Source organism: Scyliorhinus torazame, chromosome 8 (genome assembly GCF_047496885.1).
Source record: "Scyliorhinus torazame isolate Kashiwa2021f chromosome 8, sScyTor2.1, whole genome shotgun sequence".
NCBI lineage: Eukaryota > Metazoa > Chordata > Chondrichthyes > Carcharhiniformes > Scyliorhinidae > Scyliorhinus > Scyliorhinus torazame.
This window is the reverse complement of record NC_092714.1, coordinates 32,973,985-33,000,774: the sequence shown is the minus strand read 5'-3', so window position 1 is coordinate 33,000,774 and position 26,790 is coordinate 32,973,985. Positions and strand designations below refer to the sequence as shown.

The 26,790-nt window shown below is 50.0% G+C and overlaps 1 long non-coding RNA gene across 1 annotated transcript in view; it reads left to right on the top strand.

Annotated features, from left to right (window-relative positions):
- LOC140428728 (uncharacterized) overlaps nt 1–26,484 on the top strand; it is a 67,176-nt gene extending 40,692 nt beyond the window's left edge. Inside the window, exons 2-3 of the long non-coding RNA XR_011948840.1 lie at nt 24,907–25,003; nt 25,757–26,484. This is a non-coding gene — a long non-coding RNA (uncharacterized lncRNA). The remainder of the gene's footprint in view (nt 1–24,906; nt 25,004–25,756) is intronic.
- Nucleotides 26,485–26,790: the final 306 nt, after the last annotated feature.

Genomic DNA, 26,790 nt, shown 5'->3' with positions numbered 1-26,790 from the left:
TGCGCGTGGAGAGACAGTCAGGAGATTGAAAACAGTGCGAGTGGAGAGACAGTCGGGAGATTGAAAACAGTGCGAGTGGAGAGACAGTCGGGAGATTGAAAACAGTGCGAATGGAGAGACAGTCTGGAGATTGAAAACAGTGCGAATGGAGAGACTGTCGGGAGATTGAAAACTGCGAGTGGAGAGACAGTCGGGAGATTGAAAACAGTGCGAGTGGAGAGACAGTCGGGAGATTGAAAACTGTGCGAATGGAGAGACAGTCGGGAGATTGAAAACAGTGCGAGTGGAGAGACAGTCGGGAGATTGAAAACTGTGCGAGTGGAGAGACAGTCTGGAAATTTAAAACAGTGCGAATGGAGAGACAGTCGGGAAATTGAAAACCGTGCGAATGTAGAGGCAGTCGGGAGATTGAAAACAGTGCGAGTGGAGAGACTGTCGGGAGATTGAAAACAGTGCGAGTGGAGAGACAGTCGGGAGATCGAAAACAGTGCGAGTGGAGAGACAGTCGGGAGATTGAAAACAGTGCGAGTGGAGAGACAGTCGGGAGATTGAAAACAGTGCGAGTGGAGAGACAGTCGGGAAATTGAAAACAGTGCGAGTGCAGAGACAGTCGGGAGATTGAAAACAGTGCGAGTGGAGAGACAGTCGGGACATTGAAAAAAGTGCGAGTGGAGAGACAGTCGGGCGATTGAAAACAGTGCGAATGGAGAGACAGTCATGAGATTGAAAACAGTGCGAATGGAGAGACAGTCGGGAGATTGAAAACAGAGCGAGTGGAGAGACAGTCGGGAGATTGAAAACAGTGCGAGTGGAGAGACAGTCGGGAGATTGAAAACAGTGCGAGTGGAGAGACAGTCGGGAGATTGAAAACAGTGCGAGTGGAGAGACAGTCGGGAGATTGAAAACAGTGCGAGTGGAGAGACAGTCGGGAGATTGAAAACAGTGCGAGTGGAGAGACAGTCGGGAGATTGAAAAAAGTGCGAATGGAGAGACAGTCTGGAGGTTGAAAACAGTGCGAATGGAGAGACAGTCGGGAGATTGAAAACAGTTCGAGTGGAGAGACAGTCGGGAGATTGAAAACAGTGCGAGTGGAGAGAAAGTCGGGAGATTGAAAACAGTGCGAGTGGAGAGACAGTCGGGAGATTGAAAACTGTGCGAGTGGAGAGACTTTCTGGAAATTGAAAACAGTGCAAATGGAGAGACAGTCGGGAAATTGAAAACAGTGCGAATGGAGAGACAGTCGGGAGATTGAAAACTGTGCGAGTGGAGAGACAGTCGGGAAATTGAAAACTGTGCGACTGGAGAGACAGTCGGGAAATTGAAAACAGTGCGAGTGGAGAGACAGTCGGGAGATTGAAAACAGTGCGAATGGAGAGACAGTCGGGAGATTGAAAACAGTGTGAGTGGAGAGACAGTCAGGAAATTGAAAACAGTGCGAGTGGAGAGACAGTCGGGAGATTGAAAACAGTGTGAGTGGAGAGACAGTCGGGAGATTGAAAACAGTGCGAGTGGAGAGACAGTCGGGAGATTGAAAACAGTGCGAGTGGAGAGACAGTCGGGAGATTGAAAACAGTGCGAGTGGAGAGACAGTCGGGAGATTGAAAACAGTGCGAGTGGAGAGACAGTCGGGAGATTGAAAACAGTGCGAGTGGAGAGACAGTCGGGAGATTGAAAACAGTGGGAATGGAGAGACAGTCGGGAAATTGAAAACAGTGCGAGTGGAGAGACAGTAGGGAGATTGAAAACAGTGCGAATGGAGAGACAGCCGGGAGATTGAAAAAAGTGCGAGTGGAGAGACAGTCGGGAGATTGAAAACAGCGCGAGTGGAGAGACAGTCGGGAGATTGAAAACAGTGTGAGTGGAGAGACAGTCGGGAGATTGAAAACAGTGCGAGTGGAGAGACAGTCGGGAGATTGAAAACAGTGCGGGTGGAGAGACAGTCGGGAGATTGAAAACAGTGCTGGTGGAGAGACAGTCGGGAGATTGAAAACAGTGCGAATGGAGAGACAGTCGGGAGATTGAAAACTGTGCGAGTGGAGAGACAGTCGGGAGATTGAAAAAAGTGCGAGTGGAGAGACAGTCGGGAGATTGAAAACAGTGCGAGTGGAGAGACAGTCGGGAGATGGAAAACAGTGCGAATGGAGAGACAGTCTGGAGATTGAAAACAGTGCCAATGGAGAGACTGTCGGGAGATTGAAAACAGTGTGAGTGGAGAGACAGTTGGGAAATTGAAAACAGTGCGAATGGAGAAACAGTCGGGAGATTGAAAACAGTGCGAGTGGAGAGACAGTCGGGAGATTGAAAACTGTGCGCGTGGAGAGACAGTCAGGAGATTGAAAACAGTGCGAGTGGAGAGACAGTCGGGAGATTGAAAACAGTGCGAGTGGAGAGACAGTCGGGAGATTGAAAACAGTGCGAATGGAGAGACAGTCTGGAGATTGAAAACAGTGCGAATGGAGAGACTGTCGGGAGATTGAAAACTGCGAGTGGAGAGACAGTCGGGAGATTGAAAACAGTGCGAGTGGAGAGACAGTCGGGAGATTGAAAACTGTGCGAATGGAGAGACAGTCGGGAGATTGAAAACAGTGCGAGTGGAGAGACAGTCGGGAGATTGAAAACTGTGCGAGTGGAGAGACAGTCTGGAAATTTAAAACAGTGCGAATGGAGAGACAGTCGGGAAATTGAAAACCGTGCGAATGTAGAGGCAGTCGGGAGATTGAAAACCGTGCGAGTGGAGAGACAGTCGGGAAATTGAAAACAGTGCGAATGGAGAGACAGTCGGGAGATTGTAAACAGTGCGAGTGGAGAGACAGTCGGGAGATTGAAAACTGTGCGAGTGGAGAGACAGTCGGGAGATTGAAAACAGTGCGAGTGGAGAGACTGTCGAGAGATTGAAAACAGTGCGAGTGGAGAGACAGTCGGGAGATTGAAAACAGTGCGAGTGGAGAGACAGTCGGGAGATTGAAAACAGTGCGAGTGGAGAGACTGTCGGGAGATTGAAAACAGTGCGTGTGGAGAGACAGTCGGGAGATTGAAAACAGTGCGGGTGGAGGGACAGTCGGGGGATTAAAAACAGTGCGAGTGGAGAGACTGTCGTGAGATTGAAAACAGTGCGAGTGGAGAGACAGTCGGGAGATTGAAAACAGTGCGAGTGGAGAGACAGTCGGGAGATTGAAAACAGTGCGAGTGGAGAGACAGTCGGGAGATTGAAAACAGTGCGACTGGAGAGACAGTCGGGAGATTGAAAACAGTGGGAATGGAGCGACAGTCGGGACATTGAAAACTGTGCGAGTGGAGAGACAGTCGGGAGATTGAAAAAAGTGCGAGTGGAGAGACAGTCGGGAGATTGAAAACAGTGCGAGTGGAGAGACAGTCGGGAGATTGAAAACAGTGCGAGTGGAGAGACAGTCGGGAGATTGAAACCAGTGGGAATGGAGAGACAGTCGGGAGATTGAAAACTGTGCGAGTGGAGAGACAGTCGGGAGATTGAAAAAAGTGCGAGTGGAGAGACAGTCGGGAGACTGAAAACTGTGCGAGTGGAGAGACAGTTGGGAGATTGAAAACAGTGCGATTGGAGAGACAGTCGGGAGATTGAAAAAAGTGCGAGTGGAGAGGCAGTCGGGAGATTGAAAACAGTGGGAATGGAGAGACAGTCAGGAAATTGAAAACCGTGCGAGTGGAGAGACAGTTGGGAGATTGAAAACAGCGCAAATGGAGAGACAGTCGGGAGATTGAAAACAGCGCGAGTGGAGAGACAGTCGGGAGATTGAAAACAGCGCGAGTGGAGAGACAGTCGGGAGATTGAAAACAGTGCGAGTGGAGAGACAGTCGGGAGATTGAAAACAGTGCGAATGGTGAGACAGTCGGGAGATTGAAAACTGTGCGAGTGGAGAGACAGTCGGGAGATTGAAAACAGTGCGAGTGGAGAGACAGTCGGGAGATTGAAAACAGTGGGAATGGAGCGACAGTCGGGAGATTGAAAAAAGTGCGCGTGGAGAGACAGTCGTGAGATTGAAAAAAGAGCGAGTGGAGAGACAGTCGAGAGATTGAAAACAGTGCGAGTGGAGAGACAGTCGGGAGATAGAAAACAGTGCGAGTGGAGAGACAGTCGGGAGATTGAACACCGTGCGAGTGAAGAGACAGTCGGGAAATTGAAAACAGTGCGAGTGGAGAGACAGTCGGGAGATTGAAAACAGTGCGAATGGAGAGACAGTCGGGAGATTGAAAAAAGTGCGAGTGGAGAGACAGTCGGGAGATTGAAAACAGTGCGAGTGGAGAGACAGTCGGGAGATTGAAAACAGTGCGAGTGGAGAGACAGTCGGGAGATTGAAAACAGTGCGGGTGGAGAGACAGTCGGGAGATTGAAAACAGTGCTGGTGGAGAGACAGTCGGGAGATAGAAAACAGTGCGAATGGAGAGACAGTCAGGAGATTGAAAACTGTGCGAGTGGAGAGACAGTCGGGAGATTGAAAAAAGTGCGAGTGGAGAGACAGTCGGGAGATTGAAAACAGTGCGAGTGGAGAGACAGTCGGGAGATGGAAAACAGTGCGAATGGAGAGACAGTCTGGAGATTGAAAACAGTGCCAATGGAGAGACTGTCGGGAGATTGAAAACAGTGTGAGTGGAGAGACAGTTGGGAAATTGAAAACAGTGCGAATGGAGAAACAGTCGGGAGATTGAAAACAGTGCGAGTGGAGAGACAGTCGGGAGATTGAAAACTGTGCGCGTGGAGAGACAGTCAGGAGATTGAAAACAGTGCGAGTGGAGAGACAGTCGGGAGATTGAAAACAGTGCGAGTGGAGAGACAGTCGGGAGATTGAAAACAGTGCGAATGGAGAGACAGTCTGGAGATTGAAAACAGTGCGAATGGAGAGACTGTCGGGAGATTGAAAACTGCGAGTGGAGAGACAGTCGGGAGATTGAAAACAGTGCGAGTGGAGAGACAGTCGGGAGATTGAAAACAGTGCGAATGGAGAGACAGTCGGGAGATTGAAAACAGTGCGAGTGGAGAGACAGTCGGGAGATTGAAAACTGTGCGAGTGGAGAGACAGTCGGGAAATTTAAAACAGTGCGAATGGAGAGACAGTCGGGAAATTGAAAACCGTGCGAATGTAGAGTCAGTCGGGAGATTGAAAACCGTGCGAGTGGAGAGACAGTCGGGAAATTGAAAACAGTGCGAATGGAGAGACAGTCGGGAGATTGAAAACAGTGCGAGTGGAGAGACAGTCGGGAGATTGAAAACTGTGCGAGTGGAGAGACAGTCGGGAGATTGAAAACAGTGCGAGTGGAGAGACTGTCGAGTGATTGAAAACAGTGCGAGTGGAGAGACAGTCGGGAGATTGAAAACAGTGCGAGTGGAGAGACAGTCGGGAGATTGAAAACAGTGCGAGTGGAGAGACTGTCGGGAGATTGAAAACAGTGCGGGTGGAGAGACAGTCGGGAGATTGAAAACAGTGCGGGTGGAGGCACAGTCGGGGGATTAAAAACAGTGCGAGTGGAGAGACTGTCGTGAGATTGAAAACAGTGCGAGTGGAGAGACAGTCGGGAGATTGAAAACAGTGCGAGTGGAGAGACAGTCGGGAGATTGAAAACAGTGCGAGTGGAGAGACAGTCGGGAGATTGAAAACAGTGCGACTGGAGAGACAGTCGGGAGATTGAAAACAGTGGGAATGGAGCGACAGTCGGGAGATTGAAAACTGTGCGAGTGGAGAGACAGTCGGGAGATTGAAAAAAGTGCGAGTGGAGAGACAGTCGGGAGATTGAAAACAGTGCGAGTGGAGAGACAGTCGGGAGATTGAAAACAGTGCGAGTGGAGAGACAGTCGGGAGATTGAAAACAGTGGGAATGGAGAGACAGTCGGGAGATTGAAAACTGTGCGAGTGGAGAGACAGTCGGGAGATTGAAAAAAGTGCGAGTGGAGAGACAGTCGGGAGACTGAAAACTGTGCGAGTGGAGAGACAGTTGGGAGATTGAAAACAGTGCGATTGGAGAGACAGTCGGGAGATTGAAAAAAGTGCGAGTGGAGAGGCAGTCGGGAGATTGAAAACAGTGGGAATGGAGAGACAGTCAGGAAATTGAAAACAGTGCGAGTGGAGAGACAGTTGGGAGATTGAAAACAGCGCGAGTGGAGAGACAGTCGGGAGATTGAAAACAGCGCGAGTGGAGAGATAGTCGGGAGATTGAAAACAGCGCGAGTGGAGAGACAGTCGGGAGATTGAAAACAGTGCGAGTGGAGAGACAGTCGGGAGATTGAAAACAGTGCGAATGGTGAGACAGTCGGGAGATTGAAAACTGTGCGAGTGGAGAGACAGTCGGGAGATTGAAAAAAGTGCGAGTGGAGAGACAGTCGGGAGATTGAAAAAAGTGCGAGTGGAGAGACAGTCGAGAGATTGAAAACAGTGCGAGTGGAGAGACAGTCGGGAGATAGAAAACAGTGCGAGTGGAGAGACAGTCGGGAGATTGAACACCGTGCGAGTGAAGAGACAGTCGGGAAATTGAAAACAGTGCGAGTGGAGAGACAGTCAGGAGATTGAAAACAGTGCGAATGGAGAGACAGTCGGGAGATTGAAAAAAGTGCGAGTGGAGAGACAGTCGGGAGATTGAAAACAGTGCGAATGGAGAGACAGTCGGGAAATTGAAAACAGTGCGAGTGGAGAGACAGTCGGGAGATTGAAAACAGCGCGAGTGGAGAGACAGTCGGGAGATTTAAGAGTTGGGGAGTGTAGTGAGAAATCTGAATGCTAGCTTGGAGTTTGGAGCTCCGGAGGTGAAATCAGGATTGAAAAGTGACGCAGAAAAAGTGGAAGTAGCAGATTGGATGAGTACAGTCGGGTAATTATTTACAAATTATGTCGCTTATAGTTTGTATGGTCTTTAATTTGTGGTCCATAGTTTGTAAGGGCTATATTCTGTAGTAACAGGAACCAGGGAAGCAGGGCTTCAGAGTAATTGATATTATTTGATTTTAAGTATCTTTCAGTTTAATTTGAAGGGGTAAATCACGGTAGCACAGTGGGTAGCACAGTTGCTTCACAGCTCCAGTGTCCCAGGTTCGATTCCCAGCTTGGGTCACTGTCTGCGTGGAGTCTACACGTTCCCCTCGTGTGTGCGTGGGTTTCCTCCGGGTGCTCCGGTTTCCTCCCACAGCCCAAACATGTGCAGGTTAGGTGCATTGGCCATGCTAAATTGCCCTTAGTGTTCAAAAAGGTTATGTGGGGTTACTGGGTTGCGGGGATAATGGGGATAGGGTGGAGGCAGGGGGCTTATGTAGGGTGCTCTTTCCAAGGGCCAGTGCAGACGCTATGGGCCGAATGGCCTCCTTCAGCACTGTAAATTCTATGAAATCATGGCAGGTGAGCTCATAGCTGCAGTGTGCTCCTCCTGCTCTATGTGGGAAGCCAGTAACTTTTCCAGTGCTCGCCGCCAGCTTGTGTGCAGGAGGTGTCTCCAGCTGCAGCTCCTGGAAGAAGGGTTCAGAGTTGGAGTGGTGGCTGGCACACTGGCACATCCATGGCATTGTGAAGAGGTGGTCACACCACAGGCTAAGATTGCACAGGCAAGAAGGAAATGGGTGACCACCAGACAGAGCAGGAGGACTAGGCAGGCAGTGCAGGAATCTCCTGTGGCCATTCCCCTGCAAAGCAGATATACCACATGGAGGGGGGGGGGGGGGGCGAGGGGGGGAAGAATGGCCTCTCAGGGGAAAGCAGCGACAGCCAAATTTGTTGCACCACAGTTGGTTCTGTTGCACAGGAGAGGAATAGGACATTAGGATTATATTCACTGGAATTTCGAAGAATGAGGGGGGATCCCATAGAAACCTAGAAAATTCGAACAGGACGAGAGACGGTAGACGCAGGAAGGATGATTCCAATGGTGGGGCTATAGTCTCAGGTTCCAGGGTAAATTTAGGACTGAGATGAGGAGAAATGTCTTCACCCAGAGAGTGATGAGGTGTGGAATTCGCTAACTCAGAAAGCAGTAGAGGCAAAAACATTGTGGGCGGGATTCTCTGTCCCGCCGCACCAGTTTTCTGGGGCCGCGCGCCCTCGCCGGCAGCGGCATTCTCCGTTCTGCCAGCCGGCGAACGGGATTTCCCGTTGGGGACAGCCCCACGCAGTTGGGAAATGCCTGGGTTAGGGTGCGCTGTCGGCGCAATGGAGAATCCCCACAGCAGAGAATCCAGCTCTGTTTGTTTTCAAGAAGGAGGTCGATACAGCTCTGAGGGTTAAAGGTTAAAGGGTATGGGGGGGAATGGGAACAGGGTACGAATTGCATGATTAGCCATGATCGTAATGAATGGCAGAGCAGGCTTGAAGGGTCAAGTCCCCCCCCTGCTCCTATTTTCTATGTTTCTATTCCCAAATCTGGACTTCCTGGGCACAGTATGGAATTGTTGCATGAATAAAAATGTTATACTGCCCCCCTCACCCCTCACTGCCATATCCGCTTCACCCTCACACCCGCTTCACCCTCACACCCGCTTCACCCTCACACCCGCTTCACCCTCACACCCGCATCACCCTCACACCCGCTACACCCTCACACCCGCTTCACCCTCACACCCGCTCCACCCTCACACCCGCTCCACCCTCACACCCGCTCCACCCGCTTCACCCTCACACCCGCTTCACCCTCACACCCGCTTCACCCTCACACCCGCTTCATCCTCACACCCGCTTCACCCTCACACCCGCTTCACCCTCACACCCGCTCCACCCTCACACCCGCTCCACCCGCTTCACCCTCACACCCGCTTCACCCTCACACCCGCTTCACCCTCACACCCGCTTCACCCGTTTCACCCTCACACCCGCTTCACCCTCACACCCGTTTCACCCTCACACCCGCTTCACCCTCACACCCGCTTCACCCTCACACCCGCTCCACCCGTTTCACCCTCACACCCGCTTCACCCTCACACCCGCTTCACCCTCACACCCGTTTCACCCTCACACCCGCTCCACCCGCTTCACCCTCACACCCGTTTCACCCTCACACCCGCTTCACCCTCACACCCGCTTCACCCTCACACCCGCTTCACCCTCACACTCGCTTCACGCTCACACCCGCTTCACCCTCACTCCCGCTTCACCCTCACTCCCGCTTCACCCTCACACCCGCTTCACCCTCACACCCACTTCACCCTCACTCCCGCTTCACCCTCACACCCGCTTCACCCTCACACCCGCTTCACCCTCACTCCCGCTTCACCCTCACACCCGCTTCACCCTCACACCCGCTTCACCCTCACACCCGCTTCACCCTCACACCCGCTTCACCCTCACACCCGCTTCACCCTCACACCCGTGATATTTGTCTTATTGGGGTTTGTCGAGCCGATCAGAAAGCCGCCGCAGCATTGGTGACCCGGATTACTTGCCATTTTCCTTTTTTTTAAAAAAATATGTTTTATTGACATTTTTTTCCCAAACAACAATTTTTCCCCTCTTACAAAGCAAACGCAACAATAACAATACAGAAATTTTTAACAATACACAAGTAACAAAACCCCTTTATCTTTGACCTAAACTAAACTAAACCCCCCCCCCCCCTCCCCCCTCCCCCCCCCCTTCCCCCTGGGTTGCTGCTGCTGGTCATCTGTCTTCCCTCTAACGTTCCCCTAGGTAGTCGAAAAATGGCTGCCACCGCCTGGTGAACCCTTGAGCCGATCCTCTCAGGGCAAACTTTATCAGCTCCAGTTTAATGAACCCCGCCATATCGTTTACCCAGGCCTCCAGTCCGGGGGGTTTCGCCTCCTTCCACATGATTAGGATCCTGCGCCGGGCTACTAGGGACGCAAAGGCCACAACGTCGGCCTCTTTCGCCTCCTGCACTCCCGGCTCTTCCGCAACTCCAAATAGAGCTAACCCCCAGCCTGGTTTGACCCGGGCCTTCACCACCCGCGAAATCACTCCCTTCCAATACCCTTCCAGTGCCGGGCACGCCCAAAACATATGTGCGTGGTTTGCCGGGCTCCCGCCACACCTCCCACATTTGTCCTCCACTCCAAAGAACCTGCTCAATCTTGTTCCCGTTATGTGTGCTCTATGTAGCACCTTAAATTGAATCAGGCTAAGCCTGGCGCATGAGGAAGAGGAATTTACCCTGCTTAGGGCATCAGCCCACATACCCTCCTCTATCTCCTCCCCTAGTTCTTCTTCCCACTTTCCTTTTAGTTCGCCCACCGACTCCTCCCCCTCTTCCCTCATCTCTCGGTAAATCTCTGACACCTTGCCCTCTCCGACCCACACCCCTGAAAGCACCCTGTCCTGTATCCCCTGTGTCGGGAGCAACGGAAATTCCCTCACCTATTGTCTAGTAAATGCCCTCACCTGCATATATCTCAGGAAATTTCCCCGGGGCAACTTATACTTTTCCTCCAATGCTCCCAAGCTCGCAAAAGTCCCATCTATAAATAAATCTCCCACCCTCCTAATTCCCAACTGGTACCAGCTCTGAAATCCTCCATCCATTCTTCCTGGGGCGAACCTATGGTTGTTCATGATTGGGGACCCCACCAGGGTTCCCCGCACCCCTCTCTGTCGCCTCCACTGTCCCCAGATATTCAATGTTGCCGCCACCACCGGGTTCGTGGTAAACTTTTTAGGTGAGATCGGTAGCGGCGCCGTCACCAGCGCCTCTAAACTCGTCCCTTTACAGGACTTTCTCTCCAGTCTTTTCCACGCCGCTCCCTCACCCTCCATCATCCATTTACGTATCATTGCCACATTGGCGGCCCAATAGTAATCGCCCAAGTTCGGTAGTGCCAATCCTCCTCTGTCCCTACTACGCTGAAGGAACCCCCTCCTTACTCTCGGAACTTTCCCTGCCCACACGAAGCTCGTGATGCTCCTGTCTATTTTATTAAAAAAGGTCTTGGTGATTAGTATAGGGAGACATTGAAATACAAATAAGAACCTCGGGAGGACCATCATCTTAATTGCTTGCACCCTGCCCGCCAGCGATAGAGGCTGCATGTCCCACCTCTTGAAGTCCTCCTCCATTTGTTCTACCAACCGTGTCAGATTAAGTCTGTGCAAGGCTCCCCAGCTCCTAGCGATCTGAATCCCCAGGTATCGGAAGTTTCTTTCCACTTTCCTTAGAGGCAAGCCTTCTATCTCTCTACTCTGGTCCCCTGGATGTATCACAAATAATTCACTCTTCCCGATGTTTAGCCTATACCCCGAGAAATCCCCGAACCCCCTCAAAATTCGCATAACCTCTATCATCCCCCCCGCTGGGTCCGACACGTATAACAATAGGTCATCCGCGTATAACGAGACTCGGTGTTCTTCTCCCCCTCTAATCACCCCTCTCCATTTCCTGGAGTCTCTCAACGCCATGGCCAGAGGTTCAATTGCCAACGCGAACAACAATGGAGACAGCGGGCATCCCTGTCTTGTTCCCCTATATAGTCGGAAATACTCCGATCTATGTCGACCTGTAACTACGCTTGCCGTTGGAGCCCCATAAAGAAGTCTAACCCAGCTAATACCACTGCAACGGATCTTTATCCCTCTTCAAAATTAACGATATCGTCGCCTCCGACATCATCGGGGGTAGAGTCCCCCCTTTCCTGGCCTCATTGAACGTCCTCACCATCAACGGGGCCAACAAGTCCACATATTTTCTGTAATACTCCACCGGGAACCCGTCTGGTCCTGGGGCCTTCCCTGCTTGCATGCTTCCCAGTCCCTTAATAACCTCGTCCACCCCAATCGGTGCCCCCAGGCCTACCACCCCCCGCTCCTCCACTTTCGGGAACCTCAATTGGTCCAGGAACTGCCGCATCCCCTCCTCTCCCTCTGGGGGTTGAGACCTATACAGTTCCTCATAGAAGGTCTTGAACACCTCATTTATCTTTCCTGCCCTTCGCACCGTGTCTCCCCTTTCGTCTCTAATTCCTCCTATCTCCCTCGCTGCTGCCCTCTTTCGCAATTGATGAGCCAACAGGCGACTAGCCTTTTCCCCATATTCATACCTCCTCCCCTGTGCCTTCCTCCACAGTACCTCCGCCTTTCTGGTGGTCAGAAGGTCAAACTCCGTCTGGAGTCGTCTCCTCTCCCTGTACAACTCCTCCTCCGGGGTCTCTGCAAATTCCCTGTCCACCCTTAAAATCTCCCCCAGTACTCTTTCCCTTTCCTTGGCCTCTGTTTTCCTTTTGTGGGCCCCAATGGAGATCAGCTCTCCTCTGACCACCGCTTTTAGTGCTTCCCATACCACTCCCACAGGGACCTCGCCGTCGTCATTGACCTCCAGGTATCTCTCAATACACCCCCGCACTCTTGCACACACTCCCTCATCTGCCATCAGTCCCACATCTAATCGCCAGAGTGTTCTCTGTTCCCTTTCCTCTCCTAATTCCAGGTCCAACCAATGTGGGGCATGATCCGAAACCGCTATGGCTGAGTACTCAGCTTCTTCCACCCTAGAGATCAACGACCTTCCCAAAACAAAAAAATCTATCCGGGAGTATACTTTATGGACATGGGAGAAGAAGGAAAACTCCCTAGCCCTAGGTCTAAGAAATCGCCATGGATCCACTCCCCCCATTTGGTCCATAAACCCCTTAAGTACCTTGGCCGCTGCCGGCCTTCTTCCGGTCCTTGAGCTGGATCTATCTAGCCCCGGGTCCAGCACCGTATTAAAGTCCCCTCCTAAAATCAAGTTTCCTACCTCCAGGTCCGGTATACGCCCCACTTGCCATTTTCCTGTTGTTCCTGCTGGTCCCATCCTGAAGCTGAAAGTTCTTGTCGGCTCTTGTCATGTTAGTTTTCCCCAGAACTGATCTACTCCCTCTTCCCCCTTGGCTTCTCATTGGTTCTTGTAATAACTTTGCCAAGACCCAGTACAAGTACAATCCTTACATCCCAGCCCGGGGACCGATGGACATGCTGACCGTGTCAGAACTGCACGTTTTAAACTCCTGCCATGCATCTCCTATTGGGCAAGCCAACGCCCACTCAATAGGGTAATTTGTATTCCATGAACCCACGGGAAGACTTATTGATGACCCCCTTGCCCTTTGTGGTCATCATAACATCCCTCCCCCCTCAAGTCTGTTTCTCCCTCAGTACTCCTGTGGTGAGGAGGTCTCTTCGCCTCTTTGCAATCGGCCTGAGGTCTGATGAGGGTGGAATGTAACTTGGGGGTATGAACCGGATTGGTGATCTTCACTTGCGGAGGGAGCCCTGAAGGGTTACCAATGCAGGTTCCTCCTCGGTGTCTGCTACCATTGGAACACCTGATGCTTCTGCTTCCATCTTGGAAACGGAGTCCTCGTTATCAGTTCTCAGTGGGCGGTATCCATGAACTGGCAGTGGCCATCTCTGCGGCTGATGGTGCAGCTTGTACAGGGATGGACTCCCTACTTCTCAGGTGGTCCAGGTGTTTCCTCAAAACCTTATGCTGGACCTTCGCTTTGTAAGATACGGGTCCCGGTTTCTCCAATATGACTCTGGGGACCCAACTTGAAGCCACCTTCAAAGTTCCTCACAAAGACTAGGTCGCCTGTCTTGAATATTCTTTAGGATCTCACAGAACCATTATTTATTCTCTGGTTCTCTTGTTTGGACACCACCCTCCCCAGCAGGTTTGGGAATAGTCGGATTAATCTCATACAAAGCCACTTTGACATTAACAGTTCCGCCAGGTGATTCCAGCCGTAGCCTGTGGAGTGAGTCGCTAATCAAATAAAGACCATGCCAATTTGGTCTCTATGGATGCTGCCGGTTGCTTTTTCTTGCCGATTTTGAAGGTCTGCATCGTCCATTCTGCCAACCTGTTTGACCTCATCTCGGTTTGCCAGGTGCACTTGTCCTGAAGTCCCTGTGACCAGAATATCATCCAAGTACACCACCACTTGGGTAATCCTTGGAGTATGTTCTCCATGAACCGTTGGAATATGGCGTATACTGACGAGAGCCTGAAGGTCAAGCGAGTGTACACATCCAGGCCCTTGTGTGTGTGCTGATTATGACGCATTTGTGGGAAGGCTCGACTAATTCAAGTTGGAGATGGGCGTGGCTTATATCTATCTTGGTGACCCTCTGGCCCCTGCTAGCTTCGCATATCCGTCTTCTATTCATGGCCTGGGGTACCCATCCAATTTGGAAACCCGATTGACCGTCATGCTTATAACCCCCGCAAAGGCAGGCCGCCTTGTCCAGTGTCAGGATGGGGATGACAGGTGGTGCCCACTCTGTGAATTGCACAGTTCTTCCTGTCCCTAGACTTTCCAGCCACCCAGGCTCGGTCTCCACCTTCTTCAACAGGGAACATGGAACCGGTCATGCTCTGAAATATTTAGGCCTAGTGTCGTAGTTCCTGTCCTCGCACAACTACTGCCAGTAGATCAACAGGGTTATTGTAGTTACTTTAATCGTAAATGTTCCCCCGTGTAGGTGGGAAATCTGGCCCTGGTCTCTTCCAAATTCAAGGATTGGATACCAGTTCGGAGACAATCAAATGTCTGTTCCCCAGTGGCAGAGACAGCAGCCCCATGTCCACCTCCATCTCCAATGGATGACCTTTTACTAGTAGCTTTATCATTACGAGGGCGATGTTGGTGATGATGATATAGTTTAATTGCATTGTGGGCATTTCCGCATGGTACGAGCTGTGCTGGGCTTGACTTCTTCCCTGAGTGGGACACGTTTTGCTGCTTCCTATAGTCTTGCCTTGGATGTGCCCTTTTACAGTGCTTAGAATGGCTCATCATCTGACATCTGCAGTACTCCGGAATGGGTTCCCCAGCATCCTTGGGATTTCATGAAATTTCCTTGGCGGCCAGCAGCCACCAGTTGAGCTCCGACTTGGCGATGGGTGATTCACACAGGTGCCTTCAACCGAGGAATGGACGCCTTTACACGAGCCCCCCCCCCCCCTCCCCCCCCCCCCGCCCAGCCGGAGGCTATCACTGGCAGGTGTCCCCGTAGCTCCTTTTTACCCATTCTCCAGGGCTGGGCTGCTCAATGGATTTTTAAAAATTGAGACCAGGCTCTGTCAGTAACTTATTTTGGGCTGTGAAATTGTTTATTGCGCACATCAATCTGTCTCGCAACATCTCAATCAGAGATGAGCCAAATTCACAATGTTCTGCCAGTTTTCGCATTATGGTTAAAAATTCAGTGACAGGTTGTCGTCGTCCCCCCCCTTTGGGGCGGCCCGACGCCAGAGTGGTACGCCACTCCATCCCACCGGGACCCACCGCCCTGCCGGGTAGGGGAGAATCCCGCCCAAGGTTGTCTCTATGTGGCTTCTCCCAATGGGAACTTTCCTTGTGGCATTTGGAGGGCCTGCCGATTGGCAGCTGCGAAATATATTTACAGTGACTTCCAGAACCCCACATCCCAAAAAATTATAAACATATAAACATGGAACATGGCAGCACCCCCAAACCATTATAATGAAGTGCCTTTTAACCATGAAAATTGTTATAATGTACATATCTGTAGTTCAGTCGGTTTACGCCCCTTTATTACTTAAGTAAACGCTTCTGTTGAAGATGGACAAATGGCCGAATTACTTAGAATACATGACCAATGGTAGAGTGAATCATGGTTTTTTGCTGTTGCATCATGTGTGACAGGTCCTCTGATTCTCAAGGCCCAAGGCCTACTTCACATGAAGCCTCTAGGGTGCCTCAAAGCAGGCATGTTCTCAGATCTTCACAGTTTAAGGTTGCCAGCCCCCCACGATTGGGGTCTCTAGGATTTAAAAATCGATCTCCAGGGCACTGCTGTGTGCGACACTGGCTAAAAGTCAGCATGATATTAAAAATTATTTGGCCCAATCTAACTGTATGGGCACAGAGTCCTGTAACGAGCACGGTTAGCCAGGTGTTTCCCGGTGATCGCAGTGCCGGGAAACACCACGCTATCTACCAGGACACTGGTTCTATTCAGAGCCCCAGTGGGAAACCGCCAGGGCCGAACTTAACCCTGTTTTCTACACTGAGGATCTCCGCTCGCTGGATCTCCTCAGTGCAGAAGGAGACCAGGACGCCATTTTTATATGGCATCCCAATCTCTACCCCCTTGACATGACCCCTGAACCCTCCCTCATCTATAAGGGGGTCCTCACCTCCCCCCCCCCACCCCTCACCCTCACCTCAAGGCATCCCCAAGCCTGATCCCCATCGTAGGAAAAATGCCAGCTTGGCAACACACACGAGCTTGCCACCTGTCTGTGCTACCTGGCCACCTTGGCAGTGCCAGGCTGGGACACAGGTGGCATTGCCAGTGCATCATGCTGGCCTTGTTAGGGTGCGAGGCTGGTAAAGTCAAGGTGCCCAGGTAGCACCAGCAGTGCCAGGGTGCCATCCTGCCCAGAGGGCAAGCAGTTGGAGGCCTCTGATCCAATGGGGGACCACCTTAAGTTCCGTTTGGTCCCCGTTTGTGGGTGCCAGCACTGAACGGCGCTTGCCAGAGGTCTCCGAGCCAAAGGGGTTAAATCCCAATGCCTCAGGTAGATCATGGGAGAGCTGTCTCACTCTAATATGCAGGTTTTCAAAATAGTAATCCCGCCCGCAATGGGCAGGGTTCAGATTGCGATGTCTCGCAAGATCACATTAGATCTCGCGAGGTGTGGTGAGCCGGGTAGATCCCAGAAGAGAGATCTCTTGGCATTCTACTGGCCACGCCGCGCTGCCTATCAGGTGCAATGCGGTCGCTCAATCGCACCCATTGTTTTTCGGCATTTTCTTTGAACATTTCTCTTTACCAGATTAAAAAAAGGAATACGGGGGGGGGGGGGGGGGGGGGAAGACTGTGTGGCTGACAATCAAAGTGTCATCCAATTGGCTAATGAGTCTTTTTTCTTTCCAATTGGTGTAGAAATGCGATGCACGACAAGAATGGATATGTTGGCCAAATGTGGGGGTAACCCTGTGTACAAAGTCGAATCAATGTCCAATTGGCTAAATTACACTTTTACTGAAGCACTGCTCCAGGGGCCTGTTCCCTTATGGTTGATTCTTTTGTGTTCAAAGGACGTGGCTGTTATTGCTTCAGTATTGTTTTGGATCAATCGCACAAAGAAACTTCCTAATAGCAACTTAAAGCTGCTCTGGATCTTTTGTCATTAACTGTTTGTACAGCTGCAGTTGTTGGAGGGCTCATTAGAGTCCAGTATGGGTATTCCTTTGGGCATAACACTCCACTCCCAATTTCTGTTAAACTCAGGCAAGGCTTCACCTTCGAACCTTACAGCAGAACTTAATGCTGACACTCATGCAGCAGGGAAAGGATTCCTTGCCGACACTTGTCCAACAAAACTTGCCACGCTCAGGAAGAACCCAGCACCAGGAGGCCAGGGAAGCACAGGGCAGGCTCAAGTGCCAAACACTGTTCAGGCCGAACTTGAGGCTTGAAGGCACAGGTTTAACGGACCCGGGTGTCCTTCATGGAGCTATCGGGCAACATGTGGTGCAGGTGGCTCTGAGTCACAAAGGAGACAGTGCGGCACCCCTGTGACATTCTTTCAAACCTGTGCCCCGTGGAGGAGGAGGGCGCCGGCTCACTGTGGCCATGACGGTCATGGCAGCCCTCCGCTTTTACACCACTGGATCACACCAGGATTCAACATGACCTTTATGGAATTTCACAGTCATCCACACACATGTGCATCTGTGACATCACGGATGTACTCTATTCCAGGGTGTTGGACTACGTCATTTTCAATCTGGACCACACCCATCAGGACAACAGGGCTGCGGGATTCGTTTCCGTTGCTAGTCTGCCACAGGTGCAGGGGCCAGCGATGGCATTCATGTGGCTCTACATGCCCCATGGCATCAGGAGTCCCGTATAGAAACAGAAAGTAGTTCCACTCCCTTCGTGTGCAGCTGGCGTGTGACCACCAGATGAAGATCATGCACATGTGTGCAGGATTTCCAGGGAGCGTGCCTAATAGTTTCATCCTTGAACAATCTCAAATCCCAGGGATATTCAAGGGTCATCCCAGGCTGCAGAGATGGCTTGTTGGGGGTAAGGGATACCTGCTGAGGTCATGGCTGATGACGCTTATGTGGAGGCCTGACGTGCCGGGGCTGAGTCCGGTTACAATGAGGCTCACAGTGCTGCCCGGACTGAGGAAGAGTGGTGCATCGGGCTGCTGAAGATGTATTTTCACTGCTTCAACAGGTTCAGTGTATATCCCCCAGAGGGTCTCCCGCATCATTGTGGTATGCTGCGCCCTCCATAACTTAGCGCAGCAATAAAGAAACTAGGAGGAGCGGAATGTCTTCTCTGATGAGGAGAAGGTCAAGGAGGGAGTGGAGGGAGAGGCTGAAGGTGAGCTGGAGAATGGAATCCAGGTGGGGACAAGGGTTTGAATGGACAGGAGGAACAGGGATGCGCTCATCACTTCCCGAATCACACAATAGGGCCATCACGTTGTCTGGCAGCTCGACAACCCCCTCACTCCCCCAAGGCCTTTGGGACCCCCCTCCTGACGAAGGGTGGAGGTCCACAACAAAAACATCCCATCAGGGGCTGGGCCTGGGTGTCCTTGTGCATGCTTAGCATTTCAGTGCAGGAGGGTGCTGATGACTGGTAGTGGGGAAAGCTCTGATGCTCCTCAGCTTTTGCTTTTGTCTCAATCCTGTCTGTTTGCTGCCAGCACGCTGGCTCCTTGGCTCATGTGCGAGCAAGGGTCGGGGCCACATCCCTTCATCCTGTTTCTCTAGAGGAGGGTAAGGGGTTAGGGTGTTCACTGAATAATGGCAGTTCCAGGATGTCTGTTATTCTCGGTTTGAGTGGGCCTAACATTGAAGGACTATGACCAAAGCTGTGTCCAGGAGCAGTGGCAATCCCAATCCCAATGGCAGGACGGTCAAAGAGAGTGAGGTCTTAAGGTTGTGAAAAACAAGAGGTTTTAATAAATTGACAAGTGCATTGTGACAAATGATTTTAACACACAACTATCAGTGCCTAACTTCACCCATGCCCACTATGTGGTATGATTCTCGCTTAAGGTTTTTCAATCACTGAGCATGCGGGCGGTCCTGGGTTCAAATCCCAGACGAGCCCTTCACGCCAGATCAGACATTATAATTGGGCGGCACGGTAGCGCAGTGGTTAGCACTGTTGCTTCACTGCACCAGGCTCTCGAGTTTGATTCCCGGCTTGGGTCACTGCCTGTGCGGAGTCTGCACATTCGCCCCGTGTCTGCGTGGGTTTCCTCCGGGTGCTCCGGTTTCCTCCCACAAGCCCCGAAAGATGTGCTTGTTCGGTGAATTGGACATTCTGAATTCTCCGTCAGTGTACCCGAACAGGCGCCAGAGTGTGGCGACGAGGGAATTTCCACAGTAACGGGGGTTACAGTTACCTAGAAGTCATGAATACTTCACGGGGTCTCCGTTTTATCTTCAATGACAGCTGAAAATCACATTTTATTTTCTAGCTTCACTTTTGAATGATTGGGAGCACTGTTAAATACGAGCAAGTCATCGTCTGGTGCTTGAACTCGACAATACATCACCGTATATTCCTGTCCTGTCTCCACCCTGAACTCCACAAAGAGAGGAAAAGATGTTCCAGACCAAAGCAACGGGCAGATTAATAAATAAATAGAGCTGAAAGTTAACAGGAATAGATTTTTTTTTTTTCCTCGAGAAACTGTTGCTCTTTAAGATGGCCGAGCAATTGCATTCTCATTTCTTAATGTGATGGAGGAGAAAACCAACTCGATTACACACGATTCTGGCCCTCGTATAATCCCATTAGATTGCATTGTAAATAATAAACCACAGGGAATATCAACATTCCACTAATATCTGTTTGGCAACAGTCATCGATGTGAAATTTCTCATGTTATTCAGCTTTATTGGCATTGAGTAGCGTAAGCTCATCACTTTGGAATGGAGAACGATCAGATCAGGTTTCCTACAATTCTCATTCTTCCCTCTTTCATTTGGGGGAGAGAGAAAAAAATCTGTCTTTTGTGTTCGGCCTGCCAGCTGTGTATACCCAAGTGTGCAGAGGAGTAGGTAACACTGCGAGCTTATAGCTAGCGTATTCACCATTGTGAGTTTGTAATCACCAAAAGTGCTACAAATCCCCTGATTACTTACATAAGCCTATTCACACAGTTACATTTTTCTGATTTGTGTCGCCGATGCCTAATAGACATGGAAAAGAAAAACCAATCCACAAGCTGCATTCAGCCCTTGCATTATTTGGGAACCTTGATTCAGAGCGGTATTTCATTGATCCAAAACATTGTCCCTCATTTTTCATGTTTCGTAATGCTTCATTCTAGCAGTACAGCGAGTATTGTCAATCCAATTTCCCCCAAAGACAGTAAAGGAATGTTAGAAGACTAATCTTCCACGCACAATAGAATAACATTATTACAAGCTTTGTGCTTCCAAACCTCTCAATACAACAAATGTTTTTTTTTCCCTCTGGTCTTGGCAGCAATTCCATTATAGCACACAGCAGAATCTCAACTTCAATCGGAAAATCGCTTCCATTAAAATAAATGTTATTTTGTCAGTTCCCAGGAGCTTGTACTCAGCTCCCATGATAACTTAGGGGTCATTTGGACTGTTCTGTGCAGCAATAAGCCATTCAGATCAGACAGATTCAATCCCTGGCCTCTGCCCAGTTGAATGCTCTGAGTCAGGTTGGTTGCTTGGGGTAGTAAAATTGGCCTTCGTGCCTCTGGACTATAGAGGGGAAAAGATTGCCAGGGTCCCTCTTTCAATAATAGTGGATCCTGGTGGAATTGCACGTGTGTGGTTGGTGGTTGAGGACTGAATAGGCCTTGGCTGTGAAATGCAAGCTACCCCTTCCCATCACGCTCACAGTCAAGTTTCCTGCAAACACTTAGCCTTTAAGCCTCACGGGTAACTGTCAGAACTTTACCTGGAGGCATTGGCTTTGTCCCCTGGAAGAATAGTCAGGGAGTGAGCCCGTCTTCACTGATGGCATCAAGTGGTATGTGGAGAAAGTAGGAATATGGCATTGAGAACGAGGATCAGACATGATCCCAGTGGGCAGCACGGTGGCACAGTGGTTAGCACTGCTGCCTCACAGCTCCAGGGACCCGGGTTCAATTCCGGCCTTGGGAGACTGTCTGTGTGGAGTTTGCACATTCTCCCCGTGTCTGTGTGGGTTTCCTCCGGGTGCTCTGGTTTCCTCCCACGGTCCAAAGATGTGCAGGTTAGGTGGATTGGCCATGCTAAATTGCCTTTAGTGTCCAAAACGTTAGGTGGGGTTATTGGGTTACGGGGATAAGGTGGAGGCGTGGGCTTACGTAGTGTGCTCTTTCCAAGGACTGGTGCAGACTTGATGGGCCGAATGGCCTCCTTCTGCACTGTAACTTTTATGACATCATGTTCAATGGCAGAGCTGGCTTGCAGGGCTGAATGGACTCCTACGTTCTCTGATTCTATCAGCTCAGGGAGAGATTTACATGATCCAGGAGGATACTTCTCTGTGAGCTGCTGCTGCAACTACAGGTATTCTTCACAAAAGCGACGCCGTGGATTCGGACTTACAGGTAACTCTAGGGTTTTGCTGAGGCCAGGCTGACAGACCCTGGCAAGGGGATGGAATAGTTGGGTTCATCAGAGAACAGGGGCAATGCAGGGGACATGGACTATATTGTGGGGCGCCCTTCCTCAGCTCACAAAGGCATGCCACTCGGCGTGGCAGTAGCTGCTGCAGGTAAAACCCTCCTTCAAGGGCAAAATTCCAGTGGAGGTGGTTAACACCAGGAACTTGGGTTTAATTCTGGCCTTGGGTGACTGTCTGCATGGAGTTTGCACTCTCTCCCCATGTTGCGTGCATTTCCTCCAGGTGCTCCGATTTCCTCCCACAGTCCAAAGATGTGCAGATTAAGTGGGTGGGGGAGTGGGACCAGATAGGGTGCTCTTTCAGAGAGTCAGTGCAGACTCGATGGGCTGAATGGCCCCCTTCTGCACTGTCAGGATACTGTGGATCCTACTTAAAGGCATCAGAATGGAGCTTCTGTAAGAACGTAGAAAAGTGGAGCATCCTGCATTCTATATGGTCACAGATGATCTGCCTTCACCTTTCTGTCCATTCCCCGTATCCCATGGTTCCCTGAGAGTCCCAAAATCTGTTCATTTCAACCTTAAATATACTTAATGATGGAGTATTGCCAATCCGCTGGGGTAGAGAATTCCTAGTATTCACAACCCTTTGAGTGAAGAAATTTCTCCTCATCTCAGGCCTAAATGATCGGCCCCCTTATTCTGAGACTGTACTGCCAGGCTCGCAGCTTCCCAACCGGGGAAATCAATCTCAGTGTCTCCCCTCTCAAGCCCTTTCAGAACCTTGCATGTTTCAGTGAGATCGCATCTCATTCTTCCAAACTCCAGAGACCCTCACATCATCGGACAACCCTCTTGTCCCGTTAATCTATTTGTAAAGCTTCAGTATATCGTCTCCAATGCAAGGTTGTCATCTCATCTCATATGTGCTCTGCTCAGACTTAAGGTCCTGGCTCATTGGCTGCTGATGTTTCATCCTGAGCCAGTTTCTGTGCAGATGTTTACAGCGGTGGTTTTCCATTGCTCTGAAGGGTAGGGCAAATAGGCAGGTCTCAAGTCTATATCAGCCACAATGGGAATCAAACCCAAGCTGTTCATGTCATTCTGAATGAAGCGTGGATCATGCAGTCACCTGAACTAACAGCACCCAATGCAAGGATACCTACCCTTCCTTAAATAGGGAGACCAGAACTGCAGGTGAGCTCTCACCAAAGCCCTGTTTAATTGTCATAAGACTTCCTTGCACTCCAAGCCCCTTTCAATAAAGATTAACTTGCCCTTTGCCTTCCTAATTGCTTGCTGTACCAGGATGCTAACTTTCTGTGTTCCTTGTTTGAGCAGACCCAAATGTCTCCGAGCATCAACATTTAGAAATATTGCACCTTTTAAAACGTATTCATCTTTCCTATTGTTGCAACAAAAGTGAATAACTTCCCCACATTTCACTTTAACTACCACCTTGTTGCCTATTCACCTATCCTGTCTATGGGGGGTGGGGGGATTTTCACCCATTGTTCACCGTGGGTGAATATGACACGCTGGCGTAAAGTTCCGCGAGATCGGGGGATCGAGAATCTCTTGGCGAGGTCTCGTTCCTGGATTTTCCCCGCCCCTTGCTGGTGACACAATGATATTCCCACCCATTTCTGGGCGGGAACCTCCTCCAAATACATATAAATTTATTTAAAGGGCTTCTCCGACATATGTTTCCATCCGGTAGGGAATTCCCCCCTCACCGACGTGACGTCACGTCGGCGAGGTTTACAATCGCTTCCTCAAAACTTGAAGCCGTCGAGGGGAACTTGCCAGGAGTGCAGAGGTAAATATAGCAAACCCCCCCCCACCACCACCACACCCAGGTGGGAGAAAGGAACATGGCTGCATGGCACCCTGGCACTGCCCTTCGCAGTGCTAACCTGGCAGTGCCAACCTGGCAGCACCAGTGTAGCAATTCCAAGGGGGAACTCTCTGGGCAGCCCCATTGGGGGTTTCTCCTTATGCGTGTGGTCGGCAACTTTCCCCAATGCTTGTGTAATGGGGGTGGCATCACGCTTGTGGGGGGGGGGGGGGGAGTGGGTTTCCCCGATTTTGTACTTTTCTTTATGCTTGTACTTTTGTTTGTTCTTTACCCCGGAAGTGTGGAAGATTTTAGTTTAGACGGGCAGCATGGTCGGCGCAGGCCTCGATGGGCGAAGGGCCTGTTACTGTGCTGTACTTTTCTTTGTTCTTTGTTCTTTGATTCCTGCGTAGCGTAGGATGCCATGCTGCTTTTGGAGGTGGGGGTTGCCCCGATGCCGTTTGGAGGATGCGGGGGAGGGGGGCGGGGGAGAAGTCTCTTTTCAACGCAGTCGGGCGTTCTCTAAAGATGGCGTCCTGGTCTCTGTGGAGCCACGTTGCCGCTCTATCAAGCCCCGGCAGACCAGAGTGGCGGCAAACACCACGCCCCAGATCCTCTGTGCACAGAGTGCCAGAAAATCTGGGGAGAAACCTCAGCTGTGCAGCTGGAGATCTGCACATCGGTTTTCCCACTGAAACTGACACTCTGACATAATATTGGAAGATTCCACTCTCTATCTCTTTTCTGCTCTTTGTGTCTCCCACGCAATTTATATTATTCCCACCTATCTTTGTATCATAAGCAAACTTGGATACATTACTCTTGGTCTCTTCATCTAAGTCATTAATATGGATCGGGAATAACCGTGGCCCCAACACCCGATCCTTGCAGTGTTCCTCTGGCCCCAACCTGTCAACTTCAAAATGCTTCATTTCTCGCTCGTCTTTGCTTCCTGTCCATTAACCAATCCTCTAACCATGTCAATGTGTTACCCCCTAACTCCAAGTCCTTTTGAGTGGCATCTTAGTGAACTCCTTTAGGAAATCCAAGTATACTACATCTACAGGTTCACCTTCATCTCCCCAGCTGGTCAATTCTCTCCAATTTTTCAAACAAGACTTTTCTTTTGTAAAACCATTTTGACTTTGTTGGATTATGCCATGATTTTATCAGTGCATTCCTAAGACTGCCTTAATAATAGATTCTAGGATTTCCCAATGATGTTGGGCTAGCTGGTGAGATGGCTTTCTTTTGCTGGTGTAGTTTATTGAAATGTTATTGGAGGAGATTTGCAAGCATTTTAGATTTTTAAGGGAATGGTGCAGGAATTAGGCAAAGGCTGTGATTTTCCATTCCCGTTCACGGTGGGTGTGTTTGGAGGCTGAACTGGAAATTATCGCTCGAAGGCCCTGGACGTGTTTCCTGGCAGCGTTAATGCCTCACGCGATCGTTCTCTCCCCCGTCGTTGGCAGGCTGTGCCACCATACAACGTCAGAATATCATTATAATATATTTGCATATCATTATTGCGCCCATACTCCAGAACTCCCATGTCAAATTTAACTCCCTCGGCGCCGTGATGTGTGACCAGACTCAAAAGGGATGCATCTGATGAGCAGAACTCTAAGAGGAGCACTGAGGTGAGTGGCGCAGCGCTCGTGGAGCAAGTCACTGGTAAGTCTACGCAGAAGCTTCTTTGTGGCTGTCTTGTGGTACCTGGGCATGGGCTTCAATGGAGAGCTGAAGGGTGGGAAGGCCAGGGTCCCCTAGGGCAGGATGCCTTCTGGGTATTGTTGCCATGATTTCCCAGCTGCTTCATCTGACTTGAAGTGTACTAGCTGTGAGCAGGGACAGCCTTTAATTATGGCACCCGCGTTATTGGAACGCTGATGTGATGGTTGGGCGGGTGAATCAGAAGCCACCCCCCAGTGATCCAACATGAAACCCGTGCCTCTGCATTTGTCATAGGAAGTGCTGCACAATACGCGTAAAAAGCTGCCATTGCCATTGGCGAGTCAAGCACTACTTTCCTTGCCTGAAATCTGGGATGATTCTGCCCAAAGAATTCCAAGGGAGTGATGGCAGTACCAGTCTGCACATGAGCCTTCACCAGGGATTGTTGATGGATCCCTGGGTGAGGTAACTGGGAGGGACAGGGTGGGGGTACCGGAGAGGGGGATATTGGTAATGGGGTAAGGGGGGAGTTGACAGCAAAGGCATGGGGATGCCTTCCTGTGGGGCCTTGACATGCCCAGTAACAATTGTCTATTTATAACATTAAATATCAACGGCGTTCAGTGTGTAATTTTATGGAACATCCTTTTGTTTTAAAAATGGCCATTAAAAATATGCAAAGGTGGCTGCCAGGTAACAGGTAACTTTTGCAATTTCAGCATAGACTCAGAAGTATCTCAAGTCTCCAGCAAGTTCCGAATTGAATGAACATATGCGGAATGGCTCCCTCGAGTGGAAGGGCCAAGATGAAACCTTTTGTGGAATTCACACCTCCTATTGTTTGTGGACTTACCCAAAACGTAAACACACTGCCTTCAAGTTTGATGCTTAACAAAATAGAGCTGTCAAAATCAGTTAATCATAAGTAGGTGTGAATGGCCACTATCCATTCCCATTGTGTAGCAAAGGCTTTGAAATTCAAATCATGCTGGTTGGACAATATAAATATTGAACATGTCACCTAATCGAAGCTCTCTAGGATAAAGAATGTCATCACCCTAAGAACGAGCGAGAAACCAGTCAGTCTGCAACACACACAGCAAGAACAGCAGCAGCAAAATCTACCCTTTAAAATTGGAGATTGCAACATCATAAGATCTCTCAGAGTGTTCCCTTTCAAGTCCACCAGTACAGAAAACCAACCTTCTGGTAAGAAGACCACAAGTAACTAACTTTGTAATCTGCTGAAAATCCATCTCTTCGAGGGAATCTTGCAACATTTCTGATATACAACTCCCGCTGTTGAATCCACCTTGACTATCCTTCAGAAATGAAACACCCTCTTCATTGGGCCTGTAATGTCTTTCCTAAGACGAGCCAAACACATGAATTGTACTGCATACTTTTGATTATGACTTGTAAAAGTACATTATTCTCTTCAACTGTATTTTGCCTGAGTGTGTTGTGTGTGTGAATGCTGAGCGATGGACATAGATTTTCGGATGAATGCATGAATGAATAATTATTTGTATTTAAACCCATGAAAACTTGCTGCTCAATGTTCAAATTGACCACACACTCTGGGTTATGATGTTCCTGGATCATATCAGATCCCAATATTTGCTAGGATATCAGACTGGAACCCCAGAACCTTTTTAAAACTTGTAGAACTGTGAGGAAAGGATACATCGCTCCACAAGTGTTTCCACACAAAAATAGGGATATGGTATCAAAACAAACTTCATTATTAACA